The sequence below is a fragment of the Oreochromis niloticus genome, linkage group LG13, assembly GCF_001858045.2.
Source record: "Oreochromis niloticus isolate F11D_XX linkage group LG13, O_niloticus_UMD_NMBU, whole genome shotgun sequence".
Classification (NCBI taxonomy): Eukaryota; Metazoa; Chordata; class Actinopteri; order Cichliformes; family Cichlidae; genus Oreochromis; species Oreochromis niloticus.
In genome coordinates, this window is record NC_031978.2 from 28816742 (window position 1) to 28833994 (window position 17253).

At 43.5% G+C, this 17253-nt stretch overlaps 1 protein-coding gene across 2 annotated transcripts in view; it reads left to right on the forward strand.

Annotated features, from left to right (window-relative positions):
- The first annotated feature begins 2465 nt into the window (after positions 1-2465).
- sertad2b (SERTA domain containing 2b) overlaps positions 2466-17253 on the forward strand; it is a 41987-nt gene continuing 27199 nt past the window's right edge. For both annotated transcript variants that reach the window (XM_019366866.2, XM_005457053.4), the window contains exon 1: positions 2466-2650. The gene's annotated coding sequence lies outside the window, so the exon portion shown is untranslated. The remainder of the gene's footprint in view (positions 2651-17253) is intronic.

A 17253-nucleotide genomic window follows, 5' to 3' on the forward strand; every position in this document is an offset into this window, starting at 1 on the left:
CTTGTTTTTAATGTCACACACATACACACACTGACAATGTGAAAACAATACCAGCTACACTGTTGTGGTTGGTGATTATTTATACTGGCCTGGGGCAATAAAAACAAAAAGAAATTTAATGCAGTTCCTTCACATTTCCAGTAGATGTCACAGAAATCCAGAGTTATTTTCCACACATCTCACCCTATAAGTTCAGTGCTAAAACTGTCAATTTGTGTGTGTGTGTGTGTGTGTGTGTGTTTTCATTCAGACAAATCTAAAAATAAAGCAATGACTTGAATTTGAGAGTTCAAAATGATCCTGTATTACTTGAACTGCATCATACTGCCGTTTCTGTTTCTTGGCAGTTTTACAGAAAGTGAAATAGGTGAAGTCAGAAACTTGGTGGAGTACCAGTTACTGAGTTGCAAAGCTTTTTTGAAACCATTTTTCAGCTTACTAACACTCAGATAAGCATGGTTGCTGGTTAGACCATAGTTTACATCCATCCATTTTCTTCCACTTATCCTTACTAGGGTGGTGGGGGTGCTGGAGCCTGTCCCAGCTACCATAGGACTAGGCAGGGTACACCCTGGTCACGTCTGCAGTCTATCGAAGGGCTAACACAGAGAGACAGACAAACATTTGCACTCATGGGTAATTTAGAATCACCAGTTAACCTAAGCAGCTAACACAAGCAACCAGCCAGATGGTGGAATCAAACTGAGGACCTTCTTGCTGTGATGCAACAGTGCTAACCACTGTGCCACCGTGTGGCCCAGTTAGCTTACAGTTTAGTTTTTACTCCACAGACATATTTGTAAAACTGCCTCCTGCTTCATTGCTGTCTACAAATCATCACTCTACAGTGGGAAAGTAAAACTAAATGCTGCTCCAGAAACGACCTGCTATGGTCGGCCACTCATACTTGTCCTCAGAGCCTTATTAAGCAATGGGAAGTAGCAGTGCTGAGAGCGCTAACACAGGGGCGATGATGATGAAGAAGTCCTTGTAGCAAAAGATATTAGTGGAGCTTCAGAAGGTCCTTGCCAGCTCCCAAGCTGCTGCAGACCATCAAAAACATTTGGCACACAACGAAAGTGCACCATGCAGAACAACTCCCAGGACTAAATGCTTCTCGCTAAGACCTCTGCGGGGTTACGACAAAGAACTGTCAGGTAAAAGTCCCCGATTGTTATCCGGAACAAGCCCAGAAACAGGCAAGCATCAGAAGAACTGAGCCACTACAGACTCTATGACATCAGACAGAAAAATCAGGTTATACACAAAAGAGATGAACATGGGAAGAAAAGAGAATTACAACAATCTTATGGGGTAAAACTCCAGTTTTGGAAGATTAACCTCTCAGTGATGCTGCCAGCACACAGTAGGATATTATCTCCCAGCCAAAGCCAGCTGCATGAGGCCCAGTAAGGGATCCAGCAGGGTGGAGTGCAACCAGGCATGTCCACGGATATCTTTCAACACTCCAGGAAAAGCAGCTCAGTGACGATAGCGAAAATGAAGTCCATTTTCCAAAGTAGCTCCTGCGTGAAAGAGCTAAAGAAATAGAGGTGGCAGTAGTTTTATGCCTCGACCATCAGATGGCCGTGATATGTCTTCCTATCTATGATACACTAAGTTTTATCTCTAGTCTGCAGGACGCCTTCACCTTCCCCAACCCGTAGCCAGGCAGAATGAAGACTGACCACGACCCGTCAACTGTGAAAGCCCCATTTAAATGCACCACGTTAAGCATTAAAGGAGTATTTCAGGAGTTTCATCTGGACCAACAAGATCTGCCCCCCCCCCCCAAAAAAAACCAAACAAACAAAAAACTGGGAGGATACATGTCATCTGTAGATTTCACAGGCTATGGCCAATGCAAGTCAGCCTGTGGTCTGAATTCAGTGACTCAGAAATCATCCTGCATGTTACTTTATATTCATATGAACGTGTGCCCTGCGTTCCCACCCACCTGCCTTTAATGGTCAATGGGAACGATTTCCGTGGACGGAGCGGGAGCTTGGGGTGAGGGTGGGTGTGTGTACGGGGCTGGCGTCCCTTTAAACTGCACACAGAGTTACTGTTGAGGGCTGCGTGACTCCTCGCCGCCGTACCCGCTTCCGCACAGGCGCGATTGGCCGCCACTGCTGTGTGGGCGGGACACGAAACAGTGACTCAGCTCTGAGTCACTGCACGACATGTCTGTCACAGAGCGAACTGTGAAGCGTTCACGGACTTCAGGAACAAACGACTGATAAAGAGACTCAAAGTCAGACTGAAACATGGCGAATTTTACAAAGCACATCTCCGTGTTATGAACCACATATATAATATGTTTAATAGGCTTTCGTAGGCAACTGAACCTCCACACTGAGTGATTTCTTTTCATTCAGGAGCAGAATTCAAGCATATTATTTGTCCCATGACACTTGAATGCAGCACGAGGCTGGCTGATATTACAAGACATCGCATTGGCCGCGGTCTGTGTGACATTGGAGACGTTGGACTGAGCCCGTACGTAGTCCACCAGATTTTAGGTAGAACAGAAATTAGACATCCCGGCATTGGCTGTGTGACCTTTCTCCCATCACAGAAGCTCCAGAGTCAGTTTTTTCAAATCCATTTTTCTACTTCAGCACCGTGCTGGACGGATCTGCCATACAGGGTGAGTGTCTGAAACTGCATCATGAACTCTTGTACAGACACTCGCTGTCTGGAGCTCCTCTTGGTTGTGATCGTAAGTGATTTATTTTTGTGTTTATGTTTCCATCTCTATGAGTCTTCTTATCTTTAACACCTTAAACATCTCCACAAGTAGCTTTCAGCATTGTAAGAAAAAACAATAACCTATCATAAATGTTTGGGTTCAAAGAAGGAGCAAGTACGTTGCCTGTCTACATCAGCAGAGGCTGTCAGAAGTGGAAAGGTGCAGCGTGGAATTCCCGTTACGCACGATCATAACGCGCGTAGACAGTTCAGCGCCAAACTTCACAGGAAAAATAGCGATTTATTGGAGCGAACATAATGCATAAGATAATGTATAACAGGTCAAGCGCGCAGATGTGTTTTACTTGTGGAATTACGATGCTCTTGAAATCGGCCTATGTTTGACAAATGAAACATCGCTCATTGTAATATAACCTCATATTTTTGCCTGTTTAAAAAGTTTAATTAAAAGGCGTCACTTCAAGTTCTTAATCATGAAGGGAGCACAGGAACTTTTTTTTGGGGGGGGGGGGGGGGGGTATAGTTTTAAAGGGCTTTTAGGGAGATCTGATTCTTCTGGAGTTGGATGAACTCACCGCGGTGTTCTCAGTTGACGCTCACACAAAACCAGCGCTCATTTGCTGTTCTGCTACTGCCTTCATTATATAACCGAGTTCTCTTTAAGCTCACACACACCAGCACTGACTGACCGAAAGGCAGATCGCGCTGCGCTGCTGCGCTGCTCCAGTGCGGCACAGTATTCCCCCGTGCCTGGACTTTATACACACATGTGCTTATAATTTATGTGCCGTCAATGTCAAACCGAAGGAAGAAACACGTGTTTAGGATCGTATTTATTGGGTATTTTAAATCATCATTGCTCACTAGGAGCATAGACTTTCATATCTGAGTGCATGAATGAACACTCCTGCCGTCAAATGGCCAATGCGGGGCTGGCTGGTGGAACTTTGGCAGAGGGATTACACAAGCATCCAGGCCTCTAACTCAGCAGCTAATCCAGATTAAGGTGCTGTGGTTCTTCAGTGTTCCCAGCCTGGGTCACAGACACTGTGTCCCATCTGACAGGCAAAATCAGCAAACCGTCCAGCATTAGCTGTCGCTTTCCCTACTTTCAAGACTCTGCTGTACTTACAATCCCCTGCAGTGCATTTAAAAGCAGAAATTCCTGATCTAGTATAATCATGAACCTGACGTCACAGTAAAGAGAACACCATATTGCTAAAAGCTACCTTGATGATCAAATCTGGACTGCTTTGGGCCAAAAGCTTTTCAGTAGCCACACTGAACAGATGCAAAGCCCTTCCAGAAGCAAGTCTCACCACTGAGCGGCTACCTTGAAAGTCCTCTGGACACTTATCTGTTCAGGTGTTTTAAGTCATTATGGAAATGAACTTTGCCTCTTTATATCCAGCAAGCCACTCAGGGATGGGGTCAGGGTTCCCTTAAAGCCAGGTGCTACATAAAAAATGACATGCATTTCTACTGGGGTAAAATTTCATTTAAAGAGGAAGGTGTGGACCTACCTCTAACCCTAAACAGGTCAACGGTGACTCTGTGGATGTTAAAAAGTTCTGTGGTGTTCTGTTTTCAGAAACTAAAAGATGTTCCTGCTGTCCAAGCAGGCAAAAATTCTTTCTTGGGGTTGTATGATATCCAAACACAAATTCTACCCCTTACTTGCAACCCTGTGTGGGTAACTAATGACCTGGTATATGTTAACTGGTTAGATCAGAAAAGCATATAATCACTAGTCAAATCTGGTCAACTGTAATTCTTCCATCCACTTCAAATTTAGGATTCTTTGACTGCCCTCATGTCAAGAGTAGAAGAGCAGACAGGAAAATGGGGAGGCAGAGACCTGGGAAGATGAGCAGCAAAGGGCCACAGGTCGGAGTCAGACTCGGCTGCTACGTTTAGCCTTGCAGCATCACCTGCGCACCCTGTGAGCTAACCTGGCTCCCAGCTGCAGCAATCTTGACCTACAAATGTGTTATAATCTCCTGTGGTGAAAGTTGCATTCTTGGCCTCATAGAAGTGAACATAAGAAGTCTGCAAACCTCAGGGTACAAATCTGTGTAAGGCAGAGGACAGGTGTTGTACTTGTTTCTGAGGCTCAAACCGCTAAGTACTGGTTAGTGGTTCTGTTTTTCCTGACCTTCTGCTTTTAATGCATTTGGCATTCAGTATGGAGAATGTGACAGAGACTGAGAGAGAGAGAGAGAGAGAGTGAGAGAGAGAGAGAGAGAGAGAGAGAGGGAGGGAGGGAGGGAGGGAGAGCTCTGTGAACTATAAATAGACAGTGGGAGAGTGGTTGTGATGATAGCATCACCACACAATAATCCCTCAGCAAGACTGGCGTTACTCCACTGCACTGTGCTGGCTCTAACAGGGAGCAGGTATCCCCTCTACTTTCCCCCCATACAGTAAGCGGTGTGAACCCTTGACCTTATGCCAAGAGTCTGTGTGCGTAAATGCTGTATTAAGCTTTCCGTGTTTCACTCAGCCTGAACAGGTTGGAGGGTGAATGGAGCTCCCTGATCAGTCAGACAGCAGGCAGGGGGGCAGATCATGTTCCTGCAAGGTTGTGGGCATAAACTGCCATTTGTTGAATGCCATCCTGGACTCTCGCTCATATCAGCTACGTCTCAGCAAGAAAATATTGGCTATGATCAGTTTCAGCACCCACAGATCTTTTCCTTGTCTTGGAAGGCTAACTGTAAGCTCTAACCGCAAAAATGACAAATGAAATGGATCAATGAAGGCACTCACAGAGTGCTTTTCATTGCAGTGTTACCATAGAACTTAAAGTTTGCTTATCTTGATCTGCCTCACTGTTGCTATAGAGTTGCAAAGTGGTGGCTGCTATTTTGGGCAATCCTGATTCCGGCAGTAAAGTCCCATTCATTTCTCCCACAGAAAATGTAAGGTGACTCATAGCTGGAGCTCCTCTACAGCTTGGATTACCATCAAAATCATCTGATTCAATCATCAAATCATTAACAACGGTGTTACAAAGTATCTCTATATTTTTTTTTTTATTAAAAAAAGTCAACGGTGTAAGGTTGTGCAAATAAAACTTCATGGTAAGAAAGTTAACTTAAATCCTTATTTGCATTTCCACAAGAACAACTGGGTTCTTCAGATTCTGTCAGGAAATCAAGTCTGTGTATCAAAATCAGTTTTGAATTTTTTTTTTATATCTCATGTGATAAAATTAAGCAGCTGTGGTTGGCTGCATCTCCACAGCACTGGCTCCTGGAGGTCATGGGTATTGTAGTATTTAGACTGATGTACTTCAGCCCATAAGGCATAAAAACCATCAACCTGACAAACTCTGCAGTTACCAAATATCTCTGCTAACATAGTTCTGTGTAAATGCTTTGTCACAATCATTATAGCATTAACGGAGCATGTTTTTCAATAGCGGGGGAAGCTGCAGCTCTGTCAGTCCTTTAGTGTCCCTGTAATGTCTCTGTTTAAAGTGTAGCTATGCAGCAACATAAACATTTGGACACTATTAGCAGCCTAATCTTGATGCAAACAGATATTGGTTATATTTAAAAGGCAAATCAGTGGCTGCTGTGTTTTTTTTAAAGGAAGTCATAATGTGGACATGACACTGATGAAAATGCCTTATTCGTCTCTTATTGAGCCTATCCGTGCTTTTTCTGTGATTTACTAATTTGAAAGTCTCAATCTTAAGAAAAAATCATCTCAAGCTGTTCCCTAACATTTCTGGTGTTAAGCTTAATGACCTTCAGCAGATGTAGTGAAGATCATCTTAAAGGCCCAGAGCACGCTTTAGGACCTAAACATCCTTTATATACACACAGATATAAACATACTAGACACAGATTGTCAAGCTGTAATGAAAATGTCTCTGTTTTGTTGCTGTGTTTCATGGTGGCAGCGTTTGTGTGTGATGTAAGTGTTTGACTGCTGTCCATAAACTGCACTTACAGGTTTGCAGGTGCAAACAGGACACACACACACACACACACAGTCACACACACTTGTATTTTGCTGCCTTACCATTCATTCCATTGCCACAGTCAGCAGTCGTGTGTGTGTTTGTGTGGCAGCTCTGCATTTTTGTTTTTAGTGCTTTTACTTTGAACAGAGCGCTCACCATCGCCCCACCCCTTCAGGCAATGACCTCCTTTTCATTATTCAAACAAACAGCAACTTTTTCTCGTTTCATTCCTTCTTTCTTTCTCACATGTTGACGCGGATACAACTTTATTTTTTATTTTTTTAATCCAACAGATCAACTGTGCAACATTACAGGGAGAAACAGTGGCAATCGTAGGAGATTTTTCTTTAGATATTTGATACTTTGATGTGTTTACGAGGCTTTTATTGGCATGGATGTGCTTTTCAAGTTTGTAGTGTGGGAATGTGTAAAGCTGCGATAAAGGCTTCATTGTGTGAATGCTGCATGCCACTTTTTCTTATCTTTTGAGATCTTGTAAAGTCAGGAAATGTTCAGGAAAGAAAAGGGGACAAGAATTTCAGTGGTGGAATAATTTCATATTTGCCAAACAGAGCAGGGGGAGCATGGTGGTGCAAGAAGGCCGTGAGTTTGAATCCACCATCTATCCACCATCCACCAACAGGACAGACGCAGATGTTCGCTAAAACCTCAAAACACCCCACATTCCTGTGTTTTTAACTCCCGCCAATCTCACAGACACCAGGGAACGTCCTGTGCTAGACGCCACAGAACATGCCCACTGGTCTCTTGTCCATGTGCTGATGGGTCAGAGTTGTTTTAGCAGCATGGGAGGAGTTTTAAAAATCAGGGGGTGGTTTAACTTTCAGGCTCGTCTGTGTACAAGAGTTGGCGTTGAAATGTCGTGAGACAAAATACTGTTACTCGAGGCGGTGTTTTAACTCCCAGAACAGACCTCGTGGTAAAAGCGCGTTGTGTTACAGCATTACATCAGCGTCCGTGTTGTTTTCTGCTACGCTTACAGCATGTTTACGACGTGCATCGCAATGCACTTAGGATCTAATAACTGAGGGAGCGTTGTGCTGGATTCAGAGATCCTCAGGAAACAAGACGCAACAAGCAGAGATCGGAGACACATACTGTACACGCACACACACACGAGTGAGGGGATCAGATGTCAGAGAAGGCGCATTTGCAGGCCTCTTAACAGGAGCAACAAACAACTGCATTCAGAGACAGACAGACAGACAGATGTAAAGAGCAGATTTCCAGTGTCCATTGAGAAAATAAGGAGCTCCTAACTGAGCCGCTTGCACAGATGTTGACTCGTTGGGAGGTTATCATGTTACGTCCCCTAGCACACTGACTCATTGCTCCACTACCTGTATACTACGCTGAGTTACATCATGTACTCAGTTGGAATACCCCCTCCCACACACAATCTTCCTCCTACTCTGTAAGACAGCGAGAATGCTGCTCGATGCTAACGTAATGTGGTCGACTCTGACACACTTGATTCATCGTGCTGCATGTTTTTCAGAACTAGTTTACTTTTCATGATCATCTGAAATGTTGCAAGATGAATGGAAAAGATTATGATTGAAAAATGTTGTACAGTAAACACCTTAGTCAAGTGTCCTATAAATATATTCTTTTTAAAGGGGACCTATTGTGCTGCTTGTGGCCGCTCATGTTAGATATGCCTAAGGTTTCAAATAATGATGTTAGTGTAAGTGCAGGTAATCCCTGTTAGCCAGACGCTCATACTTGAGACTGCTCTAAACGCTCTACTTCACACAGCTTTTTTTAAACTTATGGTTTGTGTGATGTCACAGAGAAGGGATATCCCTAATATGGTGATCTCTGGCACACAGCTCCGCCCATTTCCTGTTCAAATCTTTTTGCTGGGAAGAATAAAGGGATCTTAAAGGGAGGAGGAGCTAAAAACTGTTTATTTCAGCTGGGGGATGAACTGAAGGGTATTCTCCTCGATATTGTAAATTATTATTTTTCAGAGCTGCTCTAGTAGAGTACAAAAATAACCTAATGTCCAAACAGGTCCTGTTTTTGAGCACACATTGTTTCGTGAATGCACGAATCACTCCACAACTCTGATTGGATTAGAAGGTTATGGTCTAGGGCAGCGGTCCCCAATCCCTGGGCCACGGACCGGTACTGGTCCATGAGTTGTTTGGTACCGGGCCGCGAGACTTGAGGCTCGGGTGTGAAATTCAGGTGGGTGGAAATTCGGGTGTGTGTTTCTTATGGACAACAAAGCCAACATTTTGGACAGCAGCTGGTCTCTGTAGTCATTGTTGTTAACATAAAGCAGTTCTCCACCTGCTGCTGGTTCTGCTTAGAGCAGTGCTGTTGCTCACAGTGGATCTCAAGAACAGAACCAAAGCCATAAAGTTGCAGTCTATGATGCTGGAGTTTTTTGTTCAACAGCAGGACGAGAGACTCGCTGTAGCTGAAAGTTATTGAGGACTGCAATGACCTGGCCAGTGAGCTAACAGCAAGAAAAACACGATAGGAATGACTGGAGCCAGCTGGTTAACGAAGGCTAACTGTTCAAAGTCAGAGCGAGAGGGATCAGCCATATTGAATAGGTGTAAGTTATGCCCAAAGGCTCTGCCTGAGGGTTGTAGCACCAAGGTGTTAGCAGCAGATTTGGACTTTGTAGGCTGTGGAGTGAGACTGAGTGTGTTGGGCTCTGTGTCAGCTGCATTATTCTCCTGGGGAAACTGCAGAGACCATAGAGGGGAGTCATGAGGGGAGTGGGGCTGGGGGTGCTTCTTCTGCAGCAGTGAGTGTGTGATACGTGTCGATGATGACAGCAATGATCAGAGTAATGAGCTTAATAAGACGTTCCATGTGCCCACATTGGACTTTCTGACCATGATCATGCGATGGTGGTTGTTAGGGATGAGCACACAGAAGTACTGCGCTGTTGACATTTAAGCATACACCAGGAAATGAGAAGAAGAGGAAGAAAATATGATGGGCTTGAATCAAATTAATCAAAGATGGTCCAGTGAAGGACGATGCATTATAGTAACAAGAAGGCCTCAGAGAGCGGACACCTCCACCTCCACTCTCTGAGTATTTTCTTTTAAAGGAAGAGTACTGTATTTTCTTTTTAAAAGTGCTTTAACACATTTGTAGTTGTAAGACTTTTTGTCAGTTTTTGGCCAGTGAATCACTGAGCGGACCTTTAAGGAACTTGATGTATGTAAGCTAAATGTTATTGACTCCAGGTAAGAGTATTTTAAAACAATAATCAGCGTCATGATAAATAATTATATGAACCTTAATTCAAATGCATATAAGTTCACATATCTTCCTCCACCAAAATGTAAAACCTACACAGTTGTGTGATATCAAAACACACCTTTTAAGATTTTGAATCCAATCTTCAAACAAATTAAATTACAATTTATATTATTTGTATTTTTGTGAGAGTCTGGCAGATGAATATGTTTGTTGAGCAGGACTGTGTTCACTGTTCAGTCGTAATTTAAACATTTCGTTAGTCATTCAGTCTCCATCTGCAAAGGTGTGTGCTGAGATGTTATCTGTTCACTCAAAGTGTTTGCTGAGACATTAAAAGCGCGTTGCCTCCTGAAACATAAGATATTACAAGGGTATGCTAAGTATATACACTCTCTTTAAAAGTGTGTACAAACTCTGTTTGTTAACAGTCTGTAGCCTCCTCCCACTAGCCTACAGGACGATCAGTAACACAGGATTGCAGAAAGCTTTGAGCTGGAACTGGAAAACAAATCAGCATGGCAAATGAGTCGAATGAGTTAGGGAGCATTAACATGCCAGCCCTGATATTGGGATATTTGGCTTCCAGTCACTGTATGATTACGGCCTAATGATTATATACTTTGTTATACAGTGCTGTGTCAGCTTGGCTGCCATTCAGGAGGCTGATATCTGTGTCAGTGGTGCAGAGTAGCATTTGGAGAGATTACTGTTTGGGCCTTTGACTGAATGATGATGTGTGTAACACCATAATTTGAGTCTTGTGTGTAAGCCAGTAGCGTATCCTTTGGGTAGCAAACTCACGCAGCTGGTCAGGCGAACGCTTTAAACAAGTGAAAAGCAGGAATGTGGTCTTATTCTGCAGCATGTCTCACATTGTTTAGTGGATTAAGGTCCTTACCTGCTAGTTGGTCACTGGGTCTATTTAATGCTTTTCTCATATCTGTTTTTGTTACTGGTATCATTTTTTTATCCTTTCACATTTTTTGGCACCAGCTGGTAGTTGTTCCTGAAGAAACAAAGCTGGTTGTCGCTAAGTTACTGACAAACTGAAGAAAACTTAAAAACTTGATGATTCTCAGCCAGCTTTTTAAAAATTTTGTTATTTTTTTTTGTTGCTTAATTGCCTCTGTGTGTTGTGTGTCACAGCCACTGCTGCAGCTCCAACTGCTGATCGTGATAAGTTGGCTGAACTACAATAACTAAAATCCTGTTGTTTTTGTTTCTGATCACGAGTACACACCTGTCGTTTCGACCCCATGCAGCATCCTAGCCTCACATCTCTCAATTTAGATGTCTAAAAATATCTGGGAGCGCTGTAAGACGTGCTTTAGTGTGATAAAACCAATCAGTGGCTGCGTGGATGGACGGTATCTGCTGCAAAGAATTTCACATGAGCTCTCCCTGATTTTCCAAGCTGTCAAATATTTCTCTGCTAATAGTAAAACTGAAACTGCATTAGTGTTTGGATAATTAACCATGTGGTTGGTTTTAAATGGACACCTGCATCACGACAGGTCGCAATAATCACCTGATTTTAAACTGTATTGACTGTGGAATTGTGCCTGCAATTAATATTAACATTCAGCTTGGGCCGCAGCCATAACGTGTTTTAGGTTTGCTCGTGTGTGTGTTTGTGTGTTTTTGTGTCTGTGTGGCAGAAGCTGGTTTTCATGACTCGTAGCTATGGGATGGATTTTTCTTTTCAATAATTAATGAGGAGGAAAGCAAACACATCCCTCTGCTGAATAAGGACAGTTTGTGTGTGTGTGTGTGTGTGTGTGTTTGTGTGTGATCAGGTGTTTGTTCTGGGTTGTATTGTGTTTCCTCGTGTTTACTGCTGGAACTGGTGCTGGGCCAGTTTACTGGGCCAGACTGCCACAAAGGGATTTGATTAAGACTGTTGTAGACAAGACTGGGACATACTGGTTTGGACTGGGCTGAAGTGGACACTTTAAAGATGAGTCAAACCACACTGATTAGCCCAACCCCAACCGATTGGATTGGTCTCCGGTGGACTGGATTGAGCCTGACTGGTGGTAAACTGGTGGTTAATTCAGCTAGGCCATGAAATCAAGCTCAGTCACAATCAGCAAATACTGTTCTACACTTATATTTGGCATATAGGGGGTGCTGTTTTAAGCTGCTTTATCCTGCTTTTCGTCTGCAAGCCACTTTGTAACCCACCTCCAACCTTTTTTCTTTTACATTTTTTGCTCTGTTGTGTGCAGGGTGAACAGAGCTGTCCAACCAACTATAAAGTACTAGAGATGGAAGACTCCTCCTTACATCTATCTATCTATAGAGTTGCTGCCAGAACTGTGCATGAACAGTGTGCTCGGACAGGATTGAACCAGATTAGTGTTGGTTTTATTCAGTCAAGTCATTTTCCCCCAGTTTCCCTTCCTATTTAACATTCCCATGCCTCCAGAAGCAGCTCACATTCTCAGATTTTCCATGTTGTGGTGCTTCCAAAACATCTCACTTCATTTCATTTCTGTGGTAGTTTGTTTGTTTGAGCGGTTTAGGCTGAAGAAGGTTGGAAGCAAAGCATTTTTCTTACAGGTTTGGTTTGGCTCACAATTGCTATGGTGAAGGAGAAAGTTAAACTAAATATTTAGCAGGCTGTTCTTTGTGTGTGTGTGTGTGTGTGTGTGTGTGTGTGTGTTTTTTCCCCCCTCCAGTCATTGCTTTGACTGCATTCCCCCTGATTTTATGAAGACAGATTTTATTTTGTTGTACAAACGGCTCCATTTTAGTCCCCCTGCTAGACCTGTCCACTATAATTAGCTGCTTTGGCGCTCTGCAGCTAATGTGTTTGTGTGTTCATGTTTTGGACAAAAGAGAAAATGGAAAAAATGGGATATACGATAAGATCCTGTCCTGATTCAGCCTTTTTAAAGGTTTGTAGAAAAATATGGAGGACATTTTTTTTAGTTTTTCAGTTCTTATATAAACATTTGTAATTACTAGCTCCATATTCAATATTCATTCGTATTCATATTGAGCGATGATGACTCATGAAAACCAAGCACAACCAGATCCACTGGGAAAGACAAGGAAACATCTGAAAGCTCTGAAAATAACTTTCATATGCCATGAAATAGTCCAATTTATCTGGTCAAACCTTTCTTTTCAAGGTCATCATCCAACTTTTAACTCCATTTCATGTAAATATTATCGTCTACGTTGTCAGTGCTGTGTCTGCTTCTGGTTTGGTGTTACCAGACAGCTGATGGAGTCTGCATGTGTGTTTCTTTTCATTCAGTCTTATTAAGTAAATGACTGAATCACATCTGATGTCGCACATCACCCCAGTTTTCCTCTTGGTGGTTTTTAGGGTGTGCTCATACAGATCATAGGGCGGTAAATGAGTTGTGTTGAGTGCTGACTCATTGGTCGTGTCCAAATTCATGGGCTGCATCCTCCTGAGGACCCGGCCTTCGCGGTCTACGTGGGCCGGGTCCTCAGGAGGTCGGGTAGGCCGGAAGTAAACGGCTGTGAAATTCTCGACCATCTCACACTTCTGTTTAATCAGTTTTCTGTTTGACGTTTATTCAGCTGTGTGAAAACCACCCGGGGGATTAATAAAGTTTTATTTTATCTAATCTAATCTAATATCTTTAATCTCAGCCAAACCAATTTACTCACGAACAAATAAAACACTGAAAAAAGCCAAACAATATATTACGTTTAACCTGAGTAGCGAAAGTCCGCGGTGATCTGAAAATGATGTGCCGGGAGTTGTGCCGTTCTCGGCGGCTTCAGTGACCCTCGAGCTCTCGGTTAGCTATCAAGCTCGTGGGTAACAGACGTCTCCGAAAACGTCGAAGCACTTTTGCAAATATGCAATACCTTGATAAACCGAGCAGATATTTGAAGTTTACACAGCTACATTCTCGCCTGAAAATATGTTAAAAGTTTATTTTGTGACCCAGAAAGAGTAATAAAAGTAATTTTAAAACTTAGTAGCGGCCGCCATTGCCGGAAACTGGAGTTTGGCTGGGCCGCGCTATGAATTCTGGGATATTGTGGGCCACAAAGGATACATCCGACCCATCCTTCAAATTCGGGGAAAAGGAGGACGCATTTGTCGGCTGCATTCGGAGGAGTCTACGAATTTGGACAGCCTTCGGCGCGTCGCTGTGACGCAATCGGTCTACAAATGCGGCCTCAGGAGAATGCAGCCCATGAATTTGGACACGACCATTGTGAAAGACCACTACCTGTTTTGACAGTCCGACCATATATGGAGTCAACCTGAAATACTGGGCATGGGTCTCATTGTGACCTAGACAACCATCAGTTGCGTGAAGTTCAAGACATCTCCATTAATGGACCGTGGAGCTTGCATTGATTTGTAAAGCGTCATCCTGAAAGGTCAGAACAATTTCCCATGTTCACGAAATGTTTATCAGTACTTTCAAATTATTGTTGCAGATACAAGTCAGTATACCAAGGGGCTTCCTGTGTGAACTGCTAACCAACTCAGCAACCAAAAATGTATAGGAGCCAGTGACCTTGTCTTCCATTATTATCAGTGTCACATGATTCATTGACACCATTACTCCTCAGCTTTATGAAGGTGCAAGTTTACAGCCATTCACACTAATGGGTGGATCAACACCAGGGTAAAATTCACAGCCGTACTTAATCTACTTCCATGCTCGGTGTAGATGCGAAATAGCCCGGGAAATGTTTCCGCTTGAATGTTGGTCCTTTGTGTTTCCTCAAAGCTCGCAGCTATGTCAGGGGAGAACCAAGGCGAGTTTGCACCAACAACCTTCTTCCTGTGAGGCAACAGTGCTGACCTGAGCACTGCCATGCTGCTGACATAGCACGCAGATTCAGAATGAAACTTGCAGCTCATGCATGAAATTCTTTTCATTTAACTCAAAGGAAACAGTAAAGTCTCCAAGCAGCAAAACCCTCCCTGTCATTATTATGTTATGTTTTGTTCTGTCGGTGGAGTCTGCCTACTGCTTACCAAGTTGGGCTTCAGAGTTGCTCAGATCACATGGTCATGATGACACGGCTCTTGTGACTCAGGTCCTTTATACGTGCCTGTTTTCTACCACATCCAGCACAGGAAACAACTATTCACAAGCCATCACGTGGGTATCCTGGACCAGTTTTATTGTGTAATTATTGTTGTTCACTTCATCTGTTTACCTTAAGTTTTGGCTTGTGTGTAAAACACACAGTTTAACTGTGATCCCACCTCAGCATCAGTACAGTTGTAGATGGTGTGCTGTAGTATAGTTATAAACATCCACTAACCTTGTAGATCCATATATTTATGTCTATTACACATATAAAACACTTTTTTTTACAATAAAACTCTAAAAAGAACATTTTACTCAGGGCCCCCTGGTGGGTTAACATGGCCATGATCAGATATAAAGTGACCCTGACTTTGTCATTAACCTTGATCATGACAACAAAAATCACACTGATGGTAAAAGCTGATTTCTCATTGGGTTGTATTCTGCTTGCATCATATTCATTTCCAACCGAGGTGCATTTAAGTTGTTAGTTCTTCTCTGGGGTTTGTAAGAAGTCATCCTCTGAAACTATGAAAGGCCAGGCAGAAGAATCAGGCAGTGGAAAAACAAACAGAGTAGTCAGAGACTTAATCACAACATATCTGCTGGAATGCGCTGACCTGCACACTTATGATATATTGCAGAGGATCTCTGGCAGTTTGGCTTAAAGTGCGCACACACACACATCATGATCATGCAGGTTTCTGGAGCTGTGATTTGCTACAAGACTACTTACAGAGTTTGAGAAAACAACTGAGCTCTGTTTTGTTGCTCGAATGCAATTTTTATGCATGCGTGTGAATGTGCTTTGTGTCGACTTCTTTTTTGTGGAAGGGGAGCAGGGGGGTCAACACATGTTCATTTGTTTTCCCCCAAATATGTCTTTTTTGTGTGTTTGTGCCGAGCAGAATGTGGACAAAGGACTGGGTGTCTGGAGAAGGTGCTGGGGAGGGGAGAAGGGGACTATGGGTGATGGGTGGGGGACTGGACGAAAGGATGATGGGTGGGAGTCTGCAGGGGACGGCTGGCACTCTGGCTGACTGGCTGTGTTTATAGATGTGAGTTTGTGAGGGCAAAGGTGTGTGTGTGTGGGTGTGTGCATACATCTGCATATCTGTCTGCATGTGTCTAAGAACATGCATATACTCATCTGCCGGTGAACCCGTGCGTGTGTGTACACTGCCTGTCTGTTTGGAGGCTTGTGTGCAAGTGTGTGTGTGTATGTGTGTGTGTGTGTTCTTTTGTTTTGCTCTGGGTTGCTGGGTGATGGGACCAGCTGGGAGGGCTGAAGCCATTCACTTCCCTTCTGCTACCCTGAAGGCAGCCAGCAGGGAGGGAGGGATGGAGAGAGATGGTGAGGTTTGCGGGGGGGGGGGGGGGGTTGAGAGGGGAAAAAAAGAAAAAGAGGAGAGAACCGTAGAGTATGTGGACGCAGGATCTCTGCATGAGATTTAAAGGGAGCAAACGCAATCAGGCGAAACAGAAAGAGGCTCGCAGCAATAGCGGAGAGGTGAGGAAGTTTTGAACCAGCTCAGGATGAATGAAGAGATTCATGAAGGAAAGCTGGGGGGGAGGGACGGAGGGAGGGAAAGTGTGTCAGGCTGAATCGTGATAGAGCAGTGGAGCTGACTCAGCCAGTCTGGTCTGGTGTAGGAGGGCAGCAGTAAGGAAAGAAGTAATAGATTACTGAGGATGGATTACTATAACCACAATTCTGATGCACTTTTTTTTCTTGTCAATACAGCAAACATTTTCATATTACCAGATTATTCCAGTAAACTGATTAATACATGATCTTTGGAGAGATTTGGGAAATTTGGACTTTCTGAAAACAGCACTAATTGGAGTGAACAGTAAAGAATCCACCTTTTGTCTCCCTAAACACCATCAGTCCACTTGGTTGTAAGAGACAAAACTTATATTCTGACACCTCGAGCTCACCCTGTGACTTTCTCTTTTGTTCTCTGTCAGTGTGATTACACAGGTGTCACGGAAACGAGTGTACAGTGGTGATTTTAAGATGCTTCCGTTGGCTCGGTGAGGGTTTTCACCGGGCTTGCAACTGCAATGCTGTGTGACAAAAGACAAAATAAGGCAGTACTGTACAAGTGTACAAAAGTGTACAAGTCTTCCTTCTCTCACCCCAACTGGTCGCAGCAGATGGCTGCTCCTCCCTGAGCCTGGTTCTGTCGGAGGTTTCTTCCTGTTAAAAGGGAGTTTTTCCTTCCCACTGCCACCAAAGTGCTTGCTCACAGATTGTCATATGATTGTTGG